This window comes from Lycorma delicatula, chromosome 10 (assembly GCF_047948215.1).
Source record: "Lycorma delicatula isolate Av1 chromosome 10, ASM4794821v1, whole genome shotgun sequence".
Lineage (NCBI taxonomy): Eukaryota > Metazoa > Arthropoda > Insecta > Hemiptera > Fulgoridae > Lycorma > Lycorma delicatula.
In genome coordinates, this window is record NC_134464.1 from 47,614,382 (window position 1) to 47,633,162 (window position 18,781).

An 18,781-nucleotide genomic window follows, 5' to 3' on the forward strand; every position below is an offset into this window, starting at 1 on the left:
TAATTATAGTTATTGCCTTTGTGTGCTAATAGTATAACATGATAATCTTAAAAACTAATATTTTAACTTATAGATACTTAAATTTTATTAGTACATATAATTTAAGTATTGAAAAATATTTTATGAAAGTTAAAATTGTTTTTCAATTACTTAAGAGGAAAGGAGCTGACTACTTAACCCATATATCTTGACCAAGGACATATATTACGTATTTGGCTTTGTGTAGCAGCTTATAGTCATATTAAATTGAAATTGATGGCCGTTTGCATTTAAACAGTTAATTAAATCAATTAAAATTAATAAAAAATTAAATGATAAATATTTATAACTGGTATAAAAAATTTTTATTTAATTTCATTATCAACAATACTTATTTAAGGATGTAAGGAAAACATTGTAAATGATCTAGTCGTAGTGTAACACTATTTAATATTATAAAAGATAGGGGAACTAACAACTTCTACAACGTATTGAATAATACAATATGCAATATAGGCAGAGCTAACTATGAAGAGGGGACATTGAAAATAAAAAGGGTGGTGGGGATTTGAAATTAACAACTACACCACAAGTGAAACCAGATGGGAAAGGAACACAACAGACGAAACGGGAACTTATGAAGCCAGTTGTCATCCGACTGGTGTGTAGTGCGGATCGCTAGTAGAAGAAACCAGTTAGTCATTTAATACGGTTTTTAAAGAACGAACATGTTTTCATGATTTATTGTGAAATAAGCGGTTGTATTACTCTGGGATATGTGACGTCATAATGAATCGGTTTATATTTTATACGTCATTCAGAGAAATAAACATGTGTCATGCACATTGCTATGCAGTTACAATTATTTAGTATTATTATTATTATTATTTGAATAAACTGAAGTGTGTGATTTTTTGTGAAATTATCTCATAGTTACGTTTTATTAAACATATTTTGCTTATATTAAAATATATCCGGTAAGTTTTATAAATTATTCATTTAACTTTTATACTAATTTTAATTTAGATGGTAATTTTAAGCCTATTGTCTTTTTAATAATTATTCAGTTATGACAATAATAGAATTTTTTTTAGGAATGAGGAAAAATTATTTAAAAACAGCAAACAATAGAAATGAGATTATAAACATACTATAAGACTATGATGTTGTAAATTTTTATTTATATTCAGGAAATAACATTTTTTTAACTCTTAAAAACTACCTGATCAAAAAATTAACGAATTTATTATTAATAAAAAAAAATTTGAAGCCTCTACTTTTTAGAATCGAACCCTAAAGTTACAATAAACCATTTCTCTATTAAATAAGGTATGAAATGTAATTTTTGGATTTGTTTAAAGTTAACTGTTAAATTAGAGCAGTCTCCCAAACCTTGCGCCACGGGGAGCCGTGGCTTATTGTAAAAGCTTCATAATTAATTGAACAAAGATATTTATAATTATTAATTTAATATTAATAAATTATTAACATAATGAAAATACATGAATTTTATTTATTTTTATCTCTTATTTACGAGTAATCACTTTTACTTACGGTAAGGCGCCATGGGAAAATTTTAATTGAAAAACGGCGCCGCGACGCGGAAAAGTTTGCGAACTACTGAGGTAGAGTATGATTTAATTTACAACTGAAAATAAAAAAAATTCTCTGTGAATATCTTATAATTAAAAGCAGACAAGAACTAAATTTCGTTAGACCTGGGTCGTGATTTTTTTCGTGATATATCTTCATATATAAAATAAATAGCTTTCGTATCTAAAGTTTGTAATGTCGTTATATTAATATCTCAAATATTTTTATTAAAATAAAGTATGTAAGTTATCTTTATTTTTTTCGTTTTGTTCTTTTAGTGTAGATTCATATACTATTTTTGGACATTGATTATGGACTTTTCTATTTTCATTTTAAAATTATTGATACAAGTTCATTAAATTTGAATTAACTTTATAAAGTTTTATGCATAACGTTTGGTTAGTTAGTTGTCAAACTTAACAACGATAGTTTTATTATTACTAAAACAAAAGTTAGTCTAATTCTTTAAAAAAATAAAATAAATAGCCTACCTCCGTGGCGAAGTGGTAGCGTCTCAACTATCACTTCGGAGGTCCTTCATCCGGAAGTCCAGGGTTTCAATCCTGGTCAGGAATGGTATTTTTCATACGGTAAAAATTTCCATTCTTATAGGGCAAAATGAACAAACCAGTTGATGGTTTGTTCAACCCGTCATCCCAAAAAAAAAAATATATATGTGTAGAATGATTTTTTTTATTTCTTTGAGGTCCTGAAAGATTATACTAAATAAAAAAAAATATTTTTTTATCGGTAACTTATTTTATTTTTTAAATTATCAGAAAGAAAAAAGGTGAGAAAAAAAACACAAAAAATTACCGATTGATTATATAGATGAAATAATTTTTGAGTCTCTTTTAAAATAATAATAATACTACAAAATTAAACGTTTTCCAACATTTACTTTTGTTATGAATAAAATTAAAAATTACGAAATTAATATGAATTAAAACAAACTTAAACAGAAGATAAGATTTATAAATTAAATGCCAACAAAAATGATAATTGTGATATACTAAAGAGAAAAAACAGCTCGATCTTTTACTTGAATGGATCAAGGGAAATCAAGGAAAAATGTTATTAAATCAAAATTAAAAATGTTAAATTAATGAATAAAATGAGAAATAGTTATTTACAGCCCATAATAATACGTAAAATAATAAATATGTGGAATTTTAATATTACACCTTTTGAATATTAACAAATTAAAAAGGTACAAAATAATATAACAATTTTGAAAATATAATTACGAAATATTTGAGTTTAAATTAATTGTCCTTGCTTATGCAGAAAATATACGTTTATCTAATTCTAGTATCCCAAAACTGATCAAAACTTTTACTGGAAAACGGTATATTTTAATTTTATTTTAGATATATTCATCAGAAGTTCTTTTAGATGGTCAGATAGTATCTTAAAAGTAAAAGAATAAAGCAAAATAAAGAAAAATTTTGGAAAAGTTCTTACAAACACGATTAATTTTTATACTTTTCTGAACCTCTTAAAGTCAATATGTACGAATTTATTGAAATCATATGTAATACTGATAATTTTTTAAAAAAAGATTTAAAAAATGTATTAATCATTTTTTTGGATTCTTAAAATTTTAACTACTCACTACAAATACAGCAAAATCCTATATTATATAACGTCATTTAACTACTTAAGATAAAAAGTTAATTATTTACATAAAAAACAAAATAATTCTATCGTTTTTTTTTCGACATTACAAATTAATTTAATAAAAACTGTACGTTATCAATTGATAATTTAGTTTAGAACCACATTTAAAGATAACAACTGATAATAAATTTGCTATATGTGTTAATTAACAATTTGTTTATTATAATAATAATACAAACAATAGGACAACTTATATTACACGCCAAAATAAAAATCCAATTCTATTTTTTGTTAGCTAAACCGATGGACACATTTTAATTTTATAATTGTTATAATATAAGATAGATCCTTAGCAGTATTAATTCATTAATTTCCATATATAAAGTAACAAATGAAGAGGTATTGCGGCAGATTGATGATGAAAGAAGCATTTGGAAAAATATAGTTAAAAAAAGAGACAGACTTATAAGCCACATATTAAGGCATCCTGGAATAGTCGCTTTAATATTAGAGGGACAGGTAGAAGGGAAAAATTGTGTAGGCAGACAACGTATGGGATATGTAAAACAAATTCTTAGGGATGTAGAATGTAGGGAGTATATTGAAATGAAACGACTAGCACTAGATAGGGAATCTTGGAGAGCTGCAACCAGTCAAATGACTAAAGACAAAAAAAAAGAAAGAAATTTCCATATGAAGTCGTCTTAGTACATCTACAAATTATCCCAAATAATATTAGGAAAAAATAAGAATTGTATTTTGAACGTTTACTTATAGATTCTCAAAAGGCTACAAAAGTTTTCTTAAGTTCAAAAAATAGAAAAAAAGAGCTTAGAAAATAGTAAATTGGAATAATTTTTTTTATTTCTCATCCAATTAAAATAAAAGTAATTGCGAATACATTAAAAATAAATTAAAATGTATAAAAAGTATTGTAAAGAAGAAAATTACATTTGTTTCAACCTCGAAAAAAAATCTACTGAAAAACAGAGTATAAGTCATAACTAAATCTTCTTGTAGAAATTCTTGTAAGAAAATAAAAACAAAATTAAAATCCTATAAACAAATAAGCAATAAAATACAAGAGAAAACATAAAATTAATTAACATTAAATAAGTGTTAAAATAAGTTTTTTTATTAATAAAAAGAAATAATAAAACTGACTTATTGTAATAAAACTACACTAATTATTATCTTTTCAATTTCTTTTTTTAAGTCGATTTTAATTAAACAAACTGTTAGAGTTTTTCTAGTTTAATTTTACTTTAAACTTATTTACAAACACATTTTTTACTTCCTTGTACGAAGTAAAGGAAATACTGTAATCGCGGTAAATTTTCTTCAGTATAAGCTACTTTTTTAAAATAAAAAATGAATTAATTTTAGATGCTTAAAAACGCTGCTTATTAATCAATTTTTATATTCCTTGAACGAAGTAAAGGAAGTATTGTGATCGCGAAAAATTTCGGTTTTCAGATTTCAACGGAAATATCCATTTTGACCATCCCTGAATCCATTTGGAATAGTTTCGGCGTGACGTCTGTTCGTACTCACTCGCATAACTCAAAAACCATTAACCATAGGATGTTGAAATTTTGGATGTAAGACTGTTATAACATCTAGTTGTGCACTTCCCGTTTTGATTGCAATCGACTGAACCAAAAGTGTCCAAAAAAATCCGAAATTCAAAAAAGAATTTGGATTTTAGACTTTTTTTTAACTGCAATAATAATAAGCCTTCATTGAAAACTTTTCAATGACGTATCATAAGTAGTTCTTATTTTCATTGGTTTCAGAGTTATAGTCAAATAAAATTTTAATTAATGAAATAACTGGATCTTACAAGGGGAAAGCACATCAGTTCGAATCAGACTTCATCATTTTATTTTTAACTTTGTTTTTAAATTTAAATATATCGATTTATTAATAATTATTAACCTGTAATTGTAAAAAGATCTTTTCCCATAAATAATAATTTAATAATAACAATAAATAAATAAAAAATACGAAAAAATATCAGAAGTTAATTAATGAAATGAAATTTTATGTACTTTTCATTTAAAAAAAAATTGTTTATGCAATTTAATAGTCGTACAAGGAAGTCATGTGGTGCCCACAACATTTTTTGTTTTTACTATTATTCTTTATTTAAAAAATACCGTATGAAAAATAAAATCTCTACAAAAAAAAATGCAAAAATTTACGATTTCAATATATATATATTAGTAAAGCCCTTTGAGCTAAGGCTATCTGGAGTATGGAAATATAAATTATTCTATATTTCAAGTTTTTTCACTAATTTTCTTAATATTTTGCGTGGAAATATTTTAGAATGACATCCGATTTATATGTACATATCACTCAATACTAAACGAAAAAATGACAAAATAATCAATGTAGAAATTTTAATTATTCGTTAAAACAATAATCTTTCATGAATTTAATTTTGAATAACTTTAACAACTTAGCTCCAAAGAAATTCCATCTACAAAATAAAAAATAATCATTAAAAACTGTCTATTGATGAATAGGCTGGAACAAAGCAAAATTATACAATCTTTTCGTTATTTTCTTTTTTTCTTTTTGAAAATGTATCTACTAATTATAATCTAAAATTTTACATACAAACAAACTTTTGATCCATAAAAAATAGTTACAAGTTGAAAATCACTACAATAAAAGAAACAAGTTTTTTCACTCACCACTGTGACTTTTTATAATCGTATATGAAAAGTACATCACTACAGTCAACATAACCTCAGCTTCATTTTCAACCTTAAATTGAGCGTAACTCAAAACGAGTCAACCAATCTTCTTTTAATTTTCATATGTAGCACTTCAGAAACACTACTACTAAATTTCAATGAAATTGTTTAGAAGTTTTGTAGATTTTCGAGCTACAGAATTTTATACACATACGCGCACGCGCACATACACACACATATATACTTATACATAAGGAAACCCGAGTAAATTGTATTTTCTTACTCCTCATATCCTAAAACGAGAAAAGTTCATTTTCATCCCCCCTCACTACAAACTATGCAACAGAAAGTAATGCCGCACTTTTCTTCAAAAGCTCGGTAAAAAAGGATACAATTATTACTCTTGAAATCTATTAAAAAGCAAAATAAATAAAAGAATCAATCAAGATGGCATTCTGAAGAGCAAGATGCCAACATATATGTTGAATTAAAAAAAAAATAAGTAAATTAAAAAATAATGATAAATCCAAAATCTGATTAAAATAAAACCTTGTCTGAGTGTTCAAGTATACATACGTTTTATTTTACTTTTAATATAATTTATTGAATCACAATCATCAATGAAAAATAACATTGTAAAGGGTATAGTTTTATTTAATGAACAAATAAAGAACTGTATTTAAATAAGACTATTGTTTGCAACCATTGTGTTAGATAAAATTTATTTGTTTAGAAATTATATGTGTACAGAAATTTTTAAATTCCAGTTTTATTTTATTTTTATATAAACGATTTTATAACGTTGAAATTGTTTTAATAAAATAATATCTAAGTCCTTAATTTGAGTATTTATACAAACAATTCTTACAAATTTTAATAACGGTGATAATCCTTTTTTAACAATATTCATTATTTGTTTGTTTTTAAACAATGCCAAAAGATATATTTTTCTGACCAAATCGATTTTAAAATCTAATTTTCCTAACTTTTCTTACGTACTTCAACTTAATAAATAACTTTTAAAAATTAAAGTAATCTCGCAAAACTTTATTTCTCTCCCTGATAAAAATTTAACATAATTAAATTAAAATTGTATTTTTTTTTTAAATATTAGTTCACTTTGTTTTTGGTAGGAAAATTAATACAAATGAAATTTTTAATTAATTTCGAAATTTTTTTACTGAAACCGATTGAAAATGTAAATAAAACAGAAAATTATAGTTACAAACAGATACTAATGAAGATTTTTAAATAATTTTATAGAACAGAGGTAATGTTAAATGTGTAAATCTAATTTGTTTAAAAATACTTCAGTTACGTGCCTCTATTTTTTTAAATGTGAAAAAATGTAATAAAAATCATTTTCTTTCCTTCATCTTTCTATATATAAATAAGCTAAGGAAAGACGACGTTTATACACCATTTATAAGATGCCATAAACACAAACCCTCCCCCATAAATGTAATATTGCTTGGTAGGAAATTATCTCCTGGATTTACATCAAAGAGATTTAAAACGAAAAAGGAACTGAAAAAGTGTTCAAAGTACAAAAAGTTAGTTAAAATTCAAATTTGTCTCACTGGCTTATTGATGCGTTCAATCGCTACCGACGTGCCATTCCGCTCGTTGTGATACAACTAGAAACAACGGGTTGATCACAGTTTTGAAACAATTGTATTTTTCATGTTTTATAATGTTCTTACATTTTTTTACTGTATTTAAATCATGGTACTTATTTTTCCTTTGTTAGAAATAGATTATTAATTTAGTTAAAGTGATTTTTTTTTCTTTTATAAAATTTTTAACCCATCTGTCGCATTAAACTCGAAGTTAAATTAACTAAACAGAGACAATTTGTTAAATTTTTGCACGGGTCGGCTTGTTAAAATATGCATCACAAAAATAATGTAAATATCGAATTTTAAATACCACAGTATTTTCTTTCCAGAAATATTGTTAAAATAGTGGCATTTTAAAAACAATCATCCAAAAACTCAACATATTACCTTTTAAGGAAATTATTTTATCAAGGGAAAATATAAACGTTGGGCGTTTTTCAATGGAATTAAAACCAACCGTTTATTTTTAAATAAGTCACTAAGGTAGGTTGAACGTAGAAGTATTTTACAATAAATTCCCAACATTTGACAACAAAGTGAAACTGTAAACACCGTCTTCAATCTCTATGATCAAATTATCCTATAATCTTAAAATTAGTAGTACATATATATATATAAACTAGACATTTGTCACATCCTCAACTCACAAAAAAGCCTGTAAGTTAGCTAAACCACCTATGGAATAAAAACTTGTTAAACAAAGCAATATTTATAATATATATAGCTACTTTTTTCATTTACGTATATATACGAGATTTGTAAATAAAGTAATGAGACTAGTTCAGAAAAACTTTTTATTTACAATCCAATTATACATGGACTCTATCACCATCAAAATAGTTCCCTTGGGAAGCCACACAACGCTTCAAACGGTTTCCTCACTCTTCACAGCAATGTTGGAACTCAGAAACCGGAATATCCTTCAAATGGTTGGTTACATTTTTTTAATATTTTCTACTATTCCATAATGGTATCCTTTGAGGTGTTTTATTAAAGTCGGGAACAAGAAAAAGTCGCAGAGACTCAAGTCAGGTGAATAAGGTGGCTGAAGAACTAAAGGAATGGTTTTATTTGCCAAAAACTCATTAATTGAAAGTACAATGTGACAAGGTGCATTGTCATTGATGGCTGGTTTCGTTATGACATTGTCCGGAAGGAGTTTTTTCCTTAAGGACAGACTGTAAATCAATATTTTTACCGAGAAACTCTTGAAAGACCGCGGAAAAGAGTTGCCCGAGTCCATGAATAACTGGATTGTAAATAAAGTGTTTTTCTAAACCAGTCTCATTACTTTATTTAAAGACCTCGTGTTTGTGTGTGTGTGTGTATATATTTTTTCAGTTATATATTAACTGAAAAAAAAAATTAATTTTAGTGCAGTTTTTTGAGTCATTTATCGAAATTTAAATATTTCCCTTTTATCTTTGTTTAAAACAGTAAAACACCCACAAAAAAACGGTGTACGAGTTAAAAAAAAAAGTAGAGAGCGTTGTCCTGCAAATTGAAAAAAATGCAAAAAACCAGATCCGAGATCTAAAAAATATAGTATTATATATTAATCTTTATGTCAGATTTACTCATCAATTTTCTTAAATTTTCACGCGATATCTCATTTCGCTATAGTTCAATTTCAAAAAAATACTGACAAAATATGAAAAATATCTTCAAAGTTTCTATGAAGACAATAATATAATTTTTTAATTTAAATTTTTTTTCGATTTAAGGTATCTATAAAATTTTACAACGAAACCATTATAAAAACATTTTTTATACCTAAAGAAAAAAACATGAACTTTCGTATGAAAAAATTTAATGTACACAAATAGACAAATCGAAATCAACACCTTCTTTTTTTTATATCCAGTTAAAATTATATTAATATATATTGCATTATGTAACTTTAAGCTGACTGCAATATTTATTCAACTACGTGGGTAATATTTCTTTAGATGATGTATGTATTAAATAAATAGGTTTTGTTCTGAGGATATAATATTTGTACGATTTACAAATCGTTCATCGAGAAAGGACTAATTAGGAATTTTTAATTTGAACAGTTATACGAATCGATCGAAGGTCTCCTAAAAACAAACTTAATAAGAAACTTAACATAAATAATACCTATTTATAATAACTATTTAAATATACCATTACACATCAATATCTAAAACTCACAGAAATTTACGTGATATTTAGCTATACAAATGTCATAATTCTTGGTTCATTCACAATGACTGTCTTTACAATTTATATTATTACTCTGAAGAAAGTATCTATAATTACTGTCAGTTTTATTTTAGATGCTTTACATGAGTTCAGCCGTAAGCACACAACTAGGATAAACAATACAAGATAAAAAATTATTATTATTAAAGGGAAATCATCCTCTTTCTGTGGAAAACAACGGATTATAAAATACGCAGTCATTATTCTCTGGAAGAAAAATAAACTTATTTTAATGAGAAAGTAAAGTTTAGTAATTATGAAATAGTAAAACCAAAACCGTAATTTTTTTTTAATGCTTTAATGTACAGTCGCATCAACAATTACAGTCATTGGCGACTAAAGTAACACTATCATGTAGTGTTACATAAAACAACAAAAATAAACAGGAACAATAAAGAATAAACATAGACAGGTAAAAACAATAAATACAAATAAAATACATAAATCACACAAAAATCACTAAATCGTACGTATTCTTCTTTCCACTGTAAGAGAGGAACCGCAACAGACGTTTTACACCTTCGTTCTGGTTTAATAGAAATTTCATATCAGAACCCAGGTCTAAGTTTTGTCGATTGGTACCAAACATTGGGCAATCAAAGAGCAGATGATGCACGGACCATTTCACCTTGCAAGCCTCACAGATCTTCTGCGGAGAGCCAAGTAGATGAGCGTGAGTAAGCCTGGTGTGTCCAATCCTTAGCCGAGTTAAGATGACTTGGTCTCTTCTGTTGCTCGGGGAAAGAGGTTTCTCGAACACATTCTCCCAGATGTTATGTAATGCCGTGGGAGGACTCAGCAGCCAGAACCTATTCCACTGAGCCGCAATTTTACTGATCTCATGAAGTCTCTCCCACATGTCGATTGTACTCGGATGACATTTATTGCAGCCTCATCGGCCCTTTCGTTCCCGCGGATCCCACAATGGCCAGGAACCACAGTCTTATTTATCCTTGAAAGGATATCATAAATAATTTCAACGATGGATTCAGAACGTTTGCGGCTGAAGCTCTCAAGTACACTCCTAGAGTCTGTAATTACTAGGAAGCTGTCGTCGCTACGGATTTCGATAACTTTCAACGCGGAGTAAATTGCAAAGGCCTCACAAAAGAACACAGAAGAACAGGCATTTTATATAATAACTCGGTATCAGGGAGTAAAAGTCTGTACTTTATTTTAAAATTCTATCATATTGTCGAAAAAGATACTTAGTTCATTATACATTATAAGGAAAATGCAAAATAATCTGAAACAACCTACTTAAATGACTTTAAAGAAACCGATTGTATTTTGATGCATCATTAAGGAGCGACTTAATTTTTAAAATATTAAAAATGAAAATAAAACAGAGAAAAATATTTATACATAGAATATATCACGAAGTTCTCCCGTAACTTTTGTAACCTATTCTACTCTTTAAAATAATGGAAATAGTTCATATAAACATGTCATATAAACATGTCATATAAGCATGTTCTAAAATGCTTCGTTTGTGAGTTATGGCTAGTGAAAGATTTCGCTCGGATTTCAACTGCCCCGGTGAAATGAGGTCGTACTGAAATTTTTAGGAAATTAATTGACTGATTTTTTTTATGGCTTTTAACCCAAAAAACCAAAAAGTAAATCCCAAAACCATATCTGCAGTAGGTTTTGTAGAAATTTGGGGTGAAACCAATAAATTAGGGTTAAAAAAAACAAGATTTTTATGTTTGAAGTACAATAACTTGTTAAATGGTTAATAAATATTAAAATTTTAAACAAAACTTGTAGAGAATTTTAATTTTGAACAAAATGGTGTAAGATAAATGGAATAGAACAAAGAAAAGTTAGAAAACTTAAATTGTTTTATATGAGCTTTTTCCATTAGCAAAATAACTGAAAAATGAAGCGGAAAGAATCTTCAATTAAATAGAAAATATGTATGTAATCATGGTTACGTTAAAACTTTGTTTTCGAGTTATATCTTACGAAAAATTTCGTCCTTGTTTCTATTACAAAGTAAAAGCATGTGGAAATTCTTGGAAAAAATAGTAAATTTGAAAGTTTTATATATGAATTGACTTAAAAATCTCAATAATATATGATCCAGGATTGTATCTTTAGTAATTTTTTTAAGAAAATTGTTCTAAAACAAAAAATTTGTATCTCCAAACATATATTTTTAGCTTTGATTTGCAGTAACTTCATTAAATTCCCAGAAAAACAATTAAAATTTATCTAAAAAATTTGTAGAGATTTAATTCTGAGAAATCTACTTAATTAATGTCAATTAAAAATGAAGAAGAGATTTTATTAAGTGTAAACAAAGTTAACACTTAATAAAAAATAAATAAAAATAAAATAAAACAAACCAGATAGATACGTAATAGAAAAATACTATATTACGGTTGTAAACCAAAACTAAAATCATTTCAGTATTGGAAAATATTAGATAATTTTTATAATACTTTAAAATTTTGAATTACAGTTCAATAAATAAACGCATAAATAACAATAACTTATGGATATTATAATTCCAGTTGGTTAAATTAGATAACTATAGGTTGAGTGCATTAAAATAATATTGTGTTTATAATAATGTATAATATTATAAATTAAATAAGTTAATTATATTCATTGTGTAGAAACTCAATATTATGTGCGTCAAAACTAAACTACACTTGACACAATTAACACTAGTTCATTCAATCCGCCTTGCCCCTCTCATTTCTTTTTGTCTATCTATCTTTCTCCTTCTCTTTCTGTAGGTCATTGTGGTTTGGTTTATTACTTTTTTTTTAAGAAGAAAAACAATTTATTAAATTTGAAGTCTACGATTCATCCTTTTACGGTCAATCATATATTTTAAAATAAAAAAAAAACAATGGTAATTATAATATAAAATTATTTCAAAACTTAACTTATTATTTTATATAATAATAGAGATAGTAAAATTAATTGATATATATGAACTGAAATAATAATTATTCAAGCAATTATTAAAATCAGATTTTAATTAATTAAATTTTAATTGCTTCCTTTTATAAACCAAAAATAACTTTTTTTTAAAAATAAATAACTCTAAGGACACCTACTATTCTATATTATATGTATATATATATATATATATATTTAATTTTAATTAATCATATTAACTGATCTACCTCATTTCAGTACTTATAAAATAGGAGTATTATAAATAACTAATAAATGAAATATCTATAAATGTTAAATGTAAAACGATTTGAAAAAAAAGAATTTTATATTAAATTCTTCTATAAATAAATAAATAAAAAAATCTCATGTAGACACCACAGGACTACCTTGTACGTCTATTAAATTACACATACACATTTTTTTTCAATGAAAAGTACATAAAATTTTATTTCAATAATAACTTTTGAATTTTTTCTTTTTTTTTATTGTTATCGAATTATTTATTGAAAATTTTTTTTTACAATCTGAGGTTAATAATTATTAATAAATTAATATATTTGAATTTAAAAAAAAATAAGTTTGATTTTAACCGATGTGCCTTCCCCTTGTAAGTTCCAAATATTTAATTAATTAAAACTTTATTTGGCTATAATTCTGGAACTAATGAAAATAAGTATCACTTTAGATATATCGTTGAAAATTTCTCAATGAGGGCTTATGGGCAAAATTTACCGTAGATGATAACAATCAGAATAAATGGACTACATCTAATGATAATAATAAATCTATAGCTGGAGACAAATATAAAGAAAAATAATTTAATTGAGAAGTGAATCGAATAAACAAGTCTTTAAAAGTGGTTAAATAATTAATTATTGCCGTATTTACAAATTTGTATTTATGTTCTGATAGCACAGGATTTTTTTTCTAAATCATCAGTCATTTCAACGGTTTTCCTTTCTGTTCCGTGCTAACATTTTAATCTCTAGATAACTACTACATCAAATATATACGAGTATACAGAGTGTAACAAGAGTTCTCCCGGGACATTTATAACCTAAAAATTCCTCGTGAAAAAAAGTAAAGTAAAAGTTTTCCCTCGTGAAAATTACATATTTCCTAAAGTGTTTCGTTTGCGAGTAACGGCTAACGTAAGATTTTACTCGAATTTCATCTAACCCAGCGAAATGAGGTCGTACAGAAATTTTTAGAATGTTAATTAAGGATCAAAGTTAGTGTTTTGTTATGGGTTTTAATCTGAAAATTGAATAAAATAGATTCGTATCTTCAGTACGTTTTGAGAAGTCCGGGATGAAAACCAACAAATTGGGGTAAAATACATTGTTTTTTTTTTTATGTCTGACACAGTAACTTTGTTAAATAGATAACAAATACATAACACTTTTAAACAACACTTATATAGGATTTAATTCTGAACAAAATAGTGTAAGATTAGTAGAATAAAACTAAGTAAAGTTAGAACAATTCGAATTTTATTTAGAAACAATATTACACGTACATGCACGTATGTGCATTACACGTACTAGTTTAAAACGCAAGTTAAAAAATGAACCTTCCATTTTCTTTTTCTTCTTTTGAGGTTTTCAGCTAACGATATCCCTTTATCTTCAAATTAAGCTATTACGTAATGAAGGTTCTATCAAAAGTTTGTTGATTTTATTAATTCTAAGACCCTTAATTTCATATTTAATCAATTCTCAAGTTTTCAGAATTTTTTTGTAATATCATATTTCAAAGATCTATACTGTTTTCCTTTCTGGGTTTTACTCAATTTTTTCCAACCGTAAGGCACTACTTCCACTTAAATATTTTTTAACTCTTAGATCTATATTATAAACTAACAGACTATTTTTCTGCGTAAAAGCTCATTTTATTTGTTTTCAATTCATTCTTTATAATTGTATTCCCTAAAAAAATAAAAAACACACTTAATTTTCTTTGTTTGAATTAAATTTTTCTCCTAGCTACCATATCATTTTTTTTTTTTTTAATTCTCAAGTTAACGGAAAATATTCGTGTTTTTGTTTCGGAAGCGTGTATTCTATATTTTTAAAGGAATTGATGAGTTAAACAATTTTTTAAAAACCGTAATATATACTTTATAGGCGATATAAACTGAATCAAAATAAACTGAATAAATTTATTAAAAAGAATCATAAATAAAAAAGTGATGTGGTTTATTTTTAGATAAATAAATAAGTTTAGAATAAATTTTACATTAGCTGCTAGAGGTAAAATTACTGGAAGTCTTATAATGTAGGCTATAATCAATCTTATAATCTAAAAGTATCAATTACTTGTTATGGCGCTCATAAGATAATTCATCAAATAATCATTTTTTTCTTTCTTTTGAATAACTGTATATCGTCCGTAATGGTGTCAAATGTTTCATTACTTTTTTTAGAAAATATTAATTCCTATTTCTGAACGTAATACTCGTTTAGTTATTCATCGTTACATATTTTCCAAATTAAATAAAGTTAAAATTGTAAAATAAATCTTACCCATCGGGTTGGTCTAGCGATAAACTTGTCTCGTAAATTATCTAATTTCGAAGTCGAAGTTCTCAAGTTCAAATCTTATTTAAGGTAACTGTTTTTATTTGGATTTGATTGTTGAAGACAATGAGAAAAATTGAATTATTCAATAGAGTTGATAAGGTATGTTTCTTTTAGATTTTTTTCACGGTTCACACTAGCAGGAAACTTGAAAAAAATTAAATGATACTTTTTTATTTCTCTTCAATTATGTGAACAACTTTTAGTTGTGAAATAACGTTAATATTAACAAAAAATATTGATTGTTAAACACGTAAAAATAAGATCCTCTCAAATCACTTTACCTTTATTAAGAAGAAAGTTATTAAGTTTCAACTCATAGGAAAAGATATTAATTAATATTAGCTTTTACATAATCATAATTACATAGTTTTATTTTACTAATTTTATGTATATATCTATAAAAGAATGTCCTGACCGATTCATCAACACCCATCAAAAACTACTGAGGTTAAATTAATGAAAAGTTTTATCGGGTAACGCTAAGAACCTGGCAAAATACATTTTTACCCGTGCGAAGAACAGGTAACCAGCTACAACTACTATACTTAATGAGTCAACTATTTTCAAACCCGGATTTTTCAGATCAATCATAGTTTCGGGTCCTATACTGACTAAACTGTTGCTCTGAAGAAATTACGATACGCTGATAGTTTTTATAAACTGAACAAGTTTTTATTTATGAGATGTGCGAGCATCGACTGCTGTGATCATTTAGCCCGAATGGAAATTTCTAGCGTATGAAAAATGTCATGCGTGACAGGAATTCGAACCCAGAACCTCCGGTTAAGTGAAAGGCTGTGACGCTACCACTCACGCCACGGAAGCAGGCGAAATAATAATTTTTTTAAATAAATAATTGTAATTTATCATTAGTTTTCCACAACCATGAGTATAATGAACACAGGAAGGTTCCAGAGGGCCTGCCTCCTGCCTAGTTTTATAAATAAGTAAACAGCTAGTTTAAGAATAAATATAATAGTATATTTAAGATAAGAAGAATTATTAAAATATGATTGAAGATTCGTCAAAGATTAGATTATTAGAAGATTAGAGAAAAATCATTAAAATCAAAAAACCACAAACCTGTTTATCACAGTTTAAAAGGGATATATCCTAAGCGAGCTGTAGGATTTTTTTTGTTGAAAAAAGAGCTGAAAGTATTCTCTTTGTCAAACCAACTGTCGGCTTGCTTAGGTGGTACAGTCGTTGGAACCATGGAACGTGGTTAGTCGTACTATCTACCAGATGACATCATCCGATTACTAATATCATGACATATTTGTAAATAAAAATGCAAACACAACAGGCTAGTACAATAAAATGACTAGTACACTAAACACAGCAGTTGGCGAGGTGCAAACTTTTATCTCGCATATTGCATGATCATCTGCAGCAGGAGCATGTTACAGCTTTTACGTCAAGAACGAGGGAAATGTTAGAGGAGAGAGCTTTTTGGCTTTAATTGTTGTTATCAGTATTAATCTTACAACAATGAGAAGAACGAACAAAGCGAGGTTCCAGGGAGAGGAGCTCGCTGGTTAGACGGGAAGCAAGCCCGGATTGACCAGTATATATATATATATATATATATATATATATATAAAACTACAAATAAAATTTACGAACAAATTGATTCCAAAATTACAAAATATAAACAAAACTAAAAGAAAAAACTTTCTTGCCAAAGACAGAGCAACGCTATTTTTTTTTTTTTTTTTGTTTTATTATTCATATGGGTATTCAAAAAGATTTCTTCAATTCGTAAGAAAAGTAATTTATATTTTCAGTAGATGTAAGGTCATAATTTAGTAAAATGTTCATTACAATATGAGAATTTTTATTTAACACCCTATATGTTTAATTACCTAAAAATTAAAATATTTTTATGTGATTTTACGTACTGACTTAATAAAATAGTTTTATATTAACAATAGGCTATTGTATTCTGATTTTTTTTTTCTCATATATTTACTTCTGAATATTGCAACAATAAATTTAATATATTAGGATTATTTAGTTTTACCATAAGCTAAGTATATTTATAACTGTTTATTTATAACTTCTTCCTGATTTAATGCTTTTATATAAGTCAAGTCAGCATTAAGAAAGTGAATTATTCAGTGAGGTAGTTCCAGCTGATTTATTTGTCTTCCAAAATTATACGTTTTCCCCCTTATTCATTTCTTCTCTCTTTTTATCAGACTGAGCTTGTAACACTAAATTACTACGTTCTTTCTTTTAACTTTTTTTCAGCCAAATAGAAAAAAGTACACTGAATAATGACATATTTTCAAATGTAACTAAAAATAGAGAAATGAAGATTTTTACATAAGCAGCAGTATATTTGAAATATTAGATGTTATCTAAGCATTTAAAAACAGATATTTAAGGATATAATTTATTTTTCCACAGTTTACTAGTTTATTAACCATAAATAAATCGTATAATAATAATTACATGATATGGGGTTCTTTATGAACTCCCATTATAATTCAATTAACACTTAGGACAAAAAAAACGGAAGTTCTTAAGTACAAAAATATGTCTGCATTAATCCTCGTAGTTCACAAAAATATGCTACAAATAATCAATAAAAATAAATAAGAATAAACATGTATATATGCACATGAACATAAGTAAGCTCAACAAATGCCTTTAGTAAGATGAGACTCATAATAATGTAGATAGTAAAAAGAACAATATAACAAATAAAATTAACAAAAGAGTAAAGAAATTAACAAAAATAAAGATAATAACAATATCGGTGATAATAATTGCAATCTATCATCCAGTATTCAACTAGTTTAGCACGAGGAGTCATTTCAACGTACTCGCTGTTAACAAGAAGATTGGTTGCTAAGTGTTTCGACGTGATTTTTTAAACGCCCGTTGGATATGAATAAATACATTTTTTTATTCACATTAATCCATTATAATACATTAAAATAACATCAGAAAAGTCCATATTAATAATTTGGATTTTCCCGGCAGCCGGAAAAATCAAAAAAAAATCTAAAATCCAAATTATTAGTCATAGAATACCTTGCACAGTTTTTTCATTACAGAATATTTTTCTGAATTTTAGATCCGGGCTGTATAATTTTTTTTTAATTTATAGACACTTCTTGATAACTCAGTGTATATATATATATATATATATATATATATATATATATATACACTCAAATCTACGAATAGCAAAGCATTGCCGGATCTGCTAGTGTATACGAGGTGCGACAATAAAGTAATGATACTGGTTTTTCTTTGCAAGATGTGGCAACCCTGCAGCTTGCATAGGCACACCATCTTTGACCTTGGTCTATAAGATACTTCTAGTCCAAGTGGCACATTGATGCAACTGCTCAGTCGTGAGTTGTGCTGTAAGTGAACACGTGTTTGTGTCTCTCGTCACAGAAATGAAACCGCAAAATATTGCGCAACGGTATGCCATTTCTTTTTGCGTTAAACTGGGTGAAAACGCGACGACAACTTATGGTAAGCTTCAGAGGGCTTTTGGAGAGGAGGTTATATCAAGAGCTCA

At 26.7% G+C, this 18,781-nt stretch overlaps 1 protein-coding gene across 3 annotated transcripts in view; it reads left to right on the top strand.

The window, feature by feature from the left end:
* The first annotated feature begins 567 nt into the window (after nt 1-567).
* The window catches only part of moody (G-protein coupled receptor moody), a 170,181-nt gene continuing 151,967 nt past the window's right edge, over nt 568-18,781 (top strand). For all 3 annotated transcript variants that reach the window (XM_075377939.1, XM_075377937.1, XM_075377938.1), the window contains exon 1: nt 568-956. The gene's annotated coding sequence lies outside the window, so the exon portion shown is untranslated. The remainder of the gene's footprint in view (nt 957-18,781) is intronic.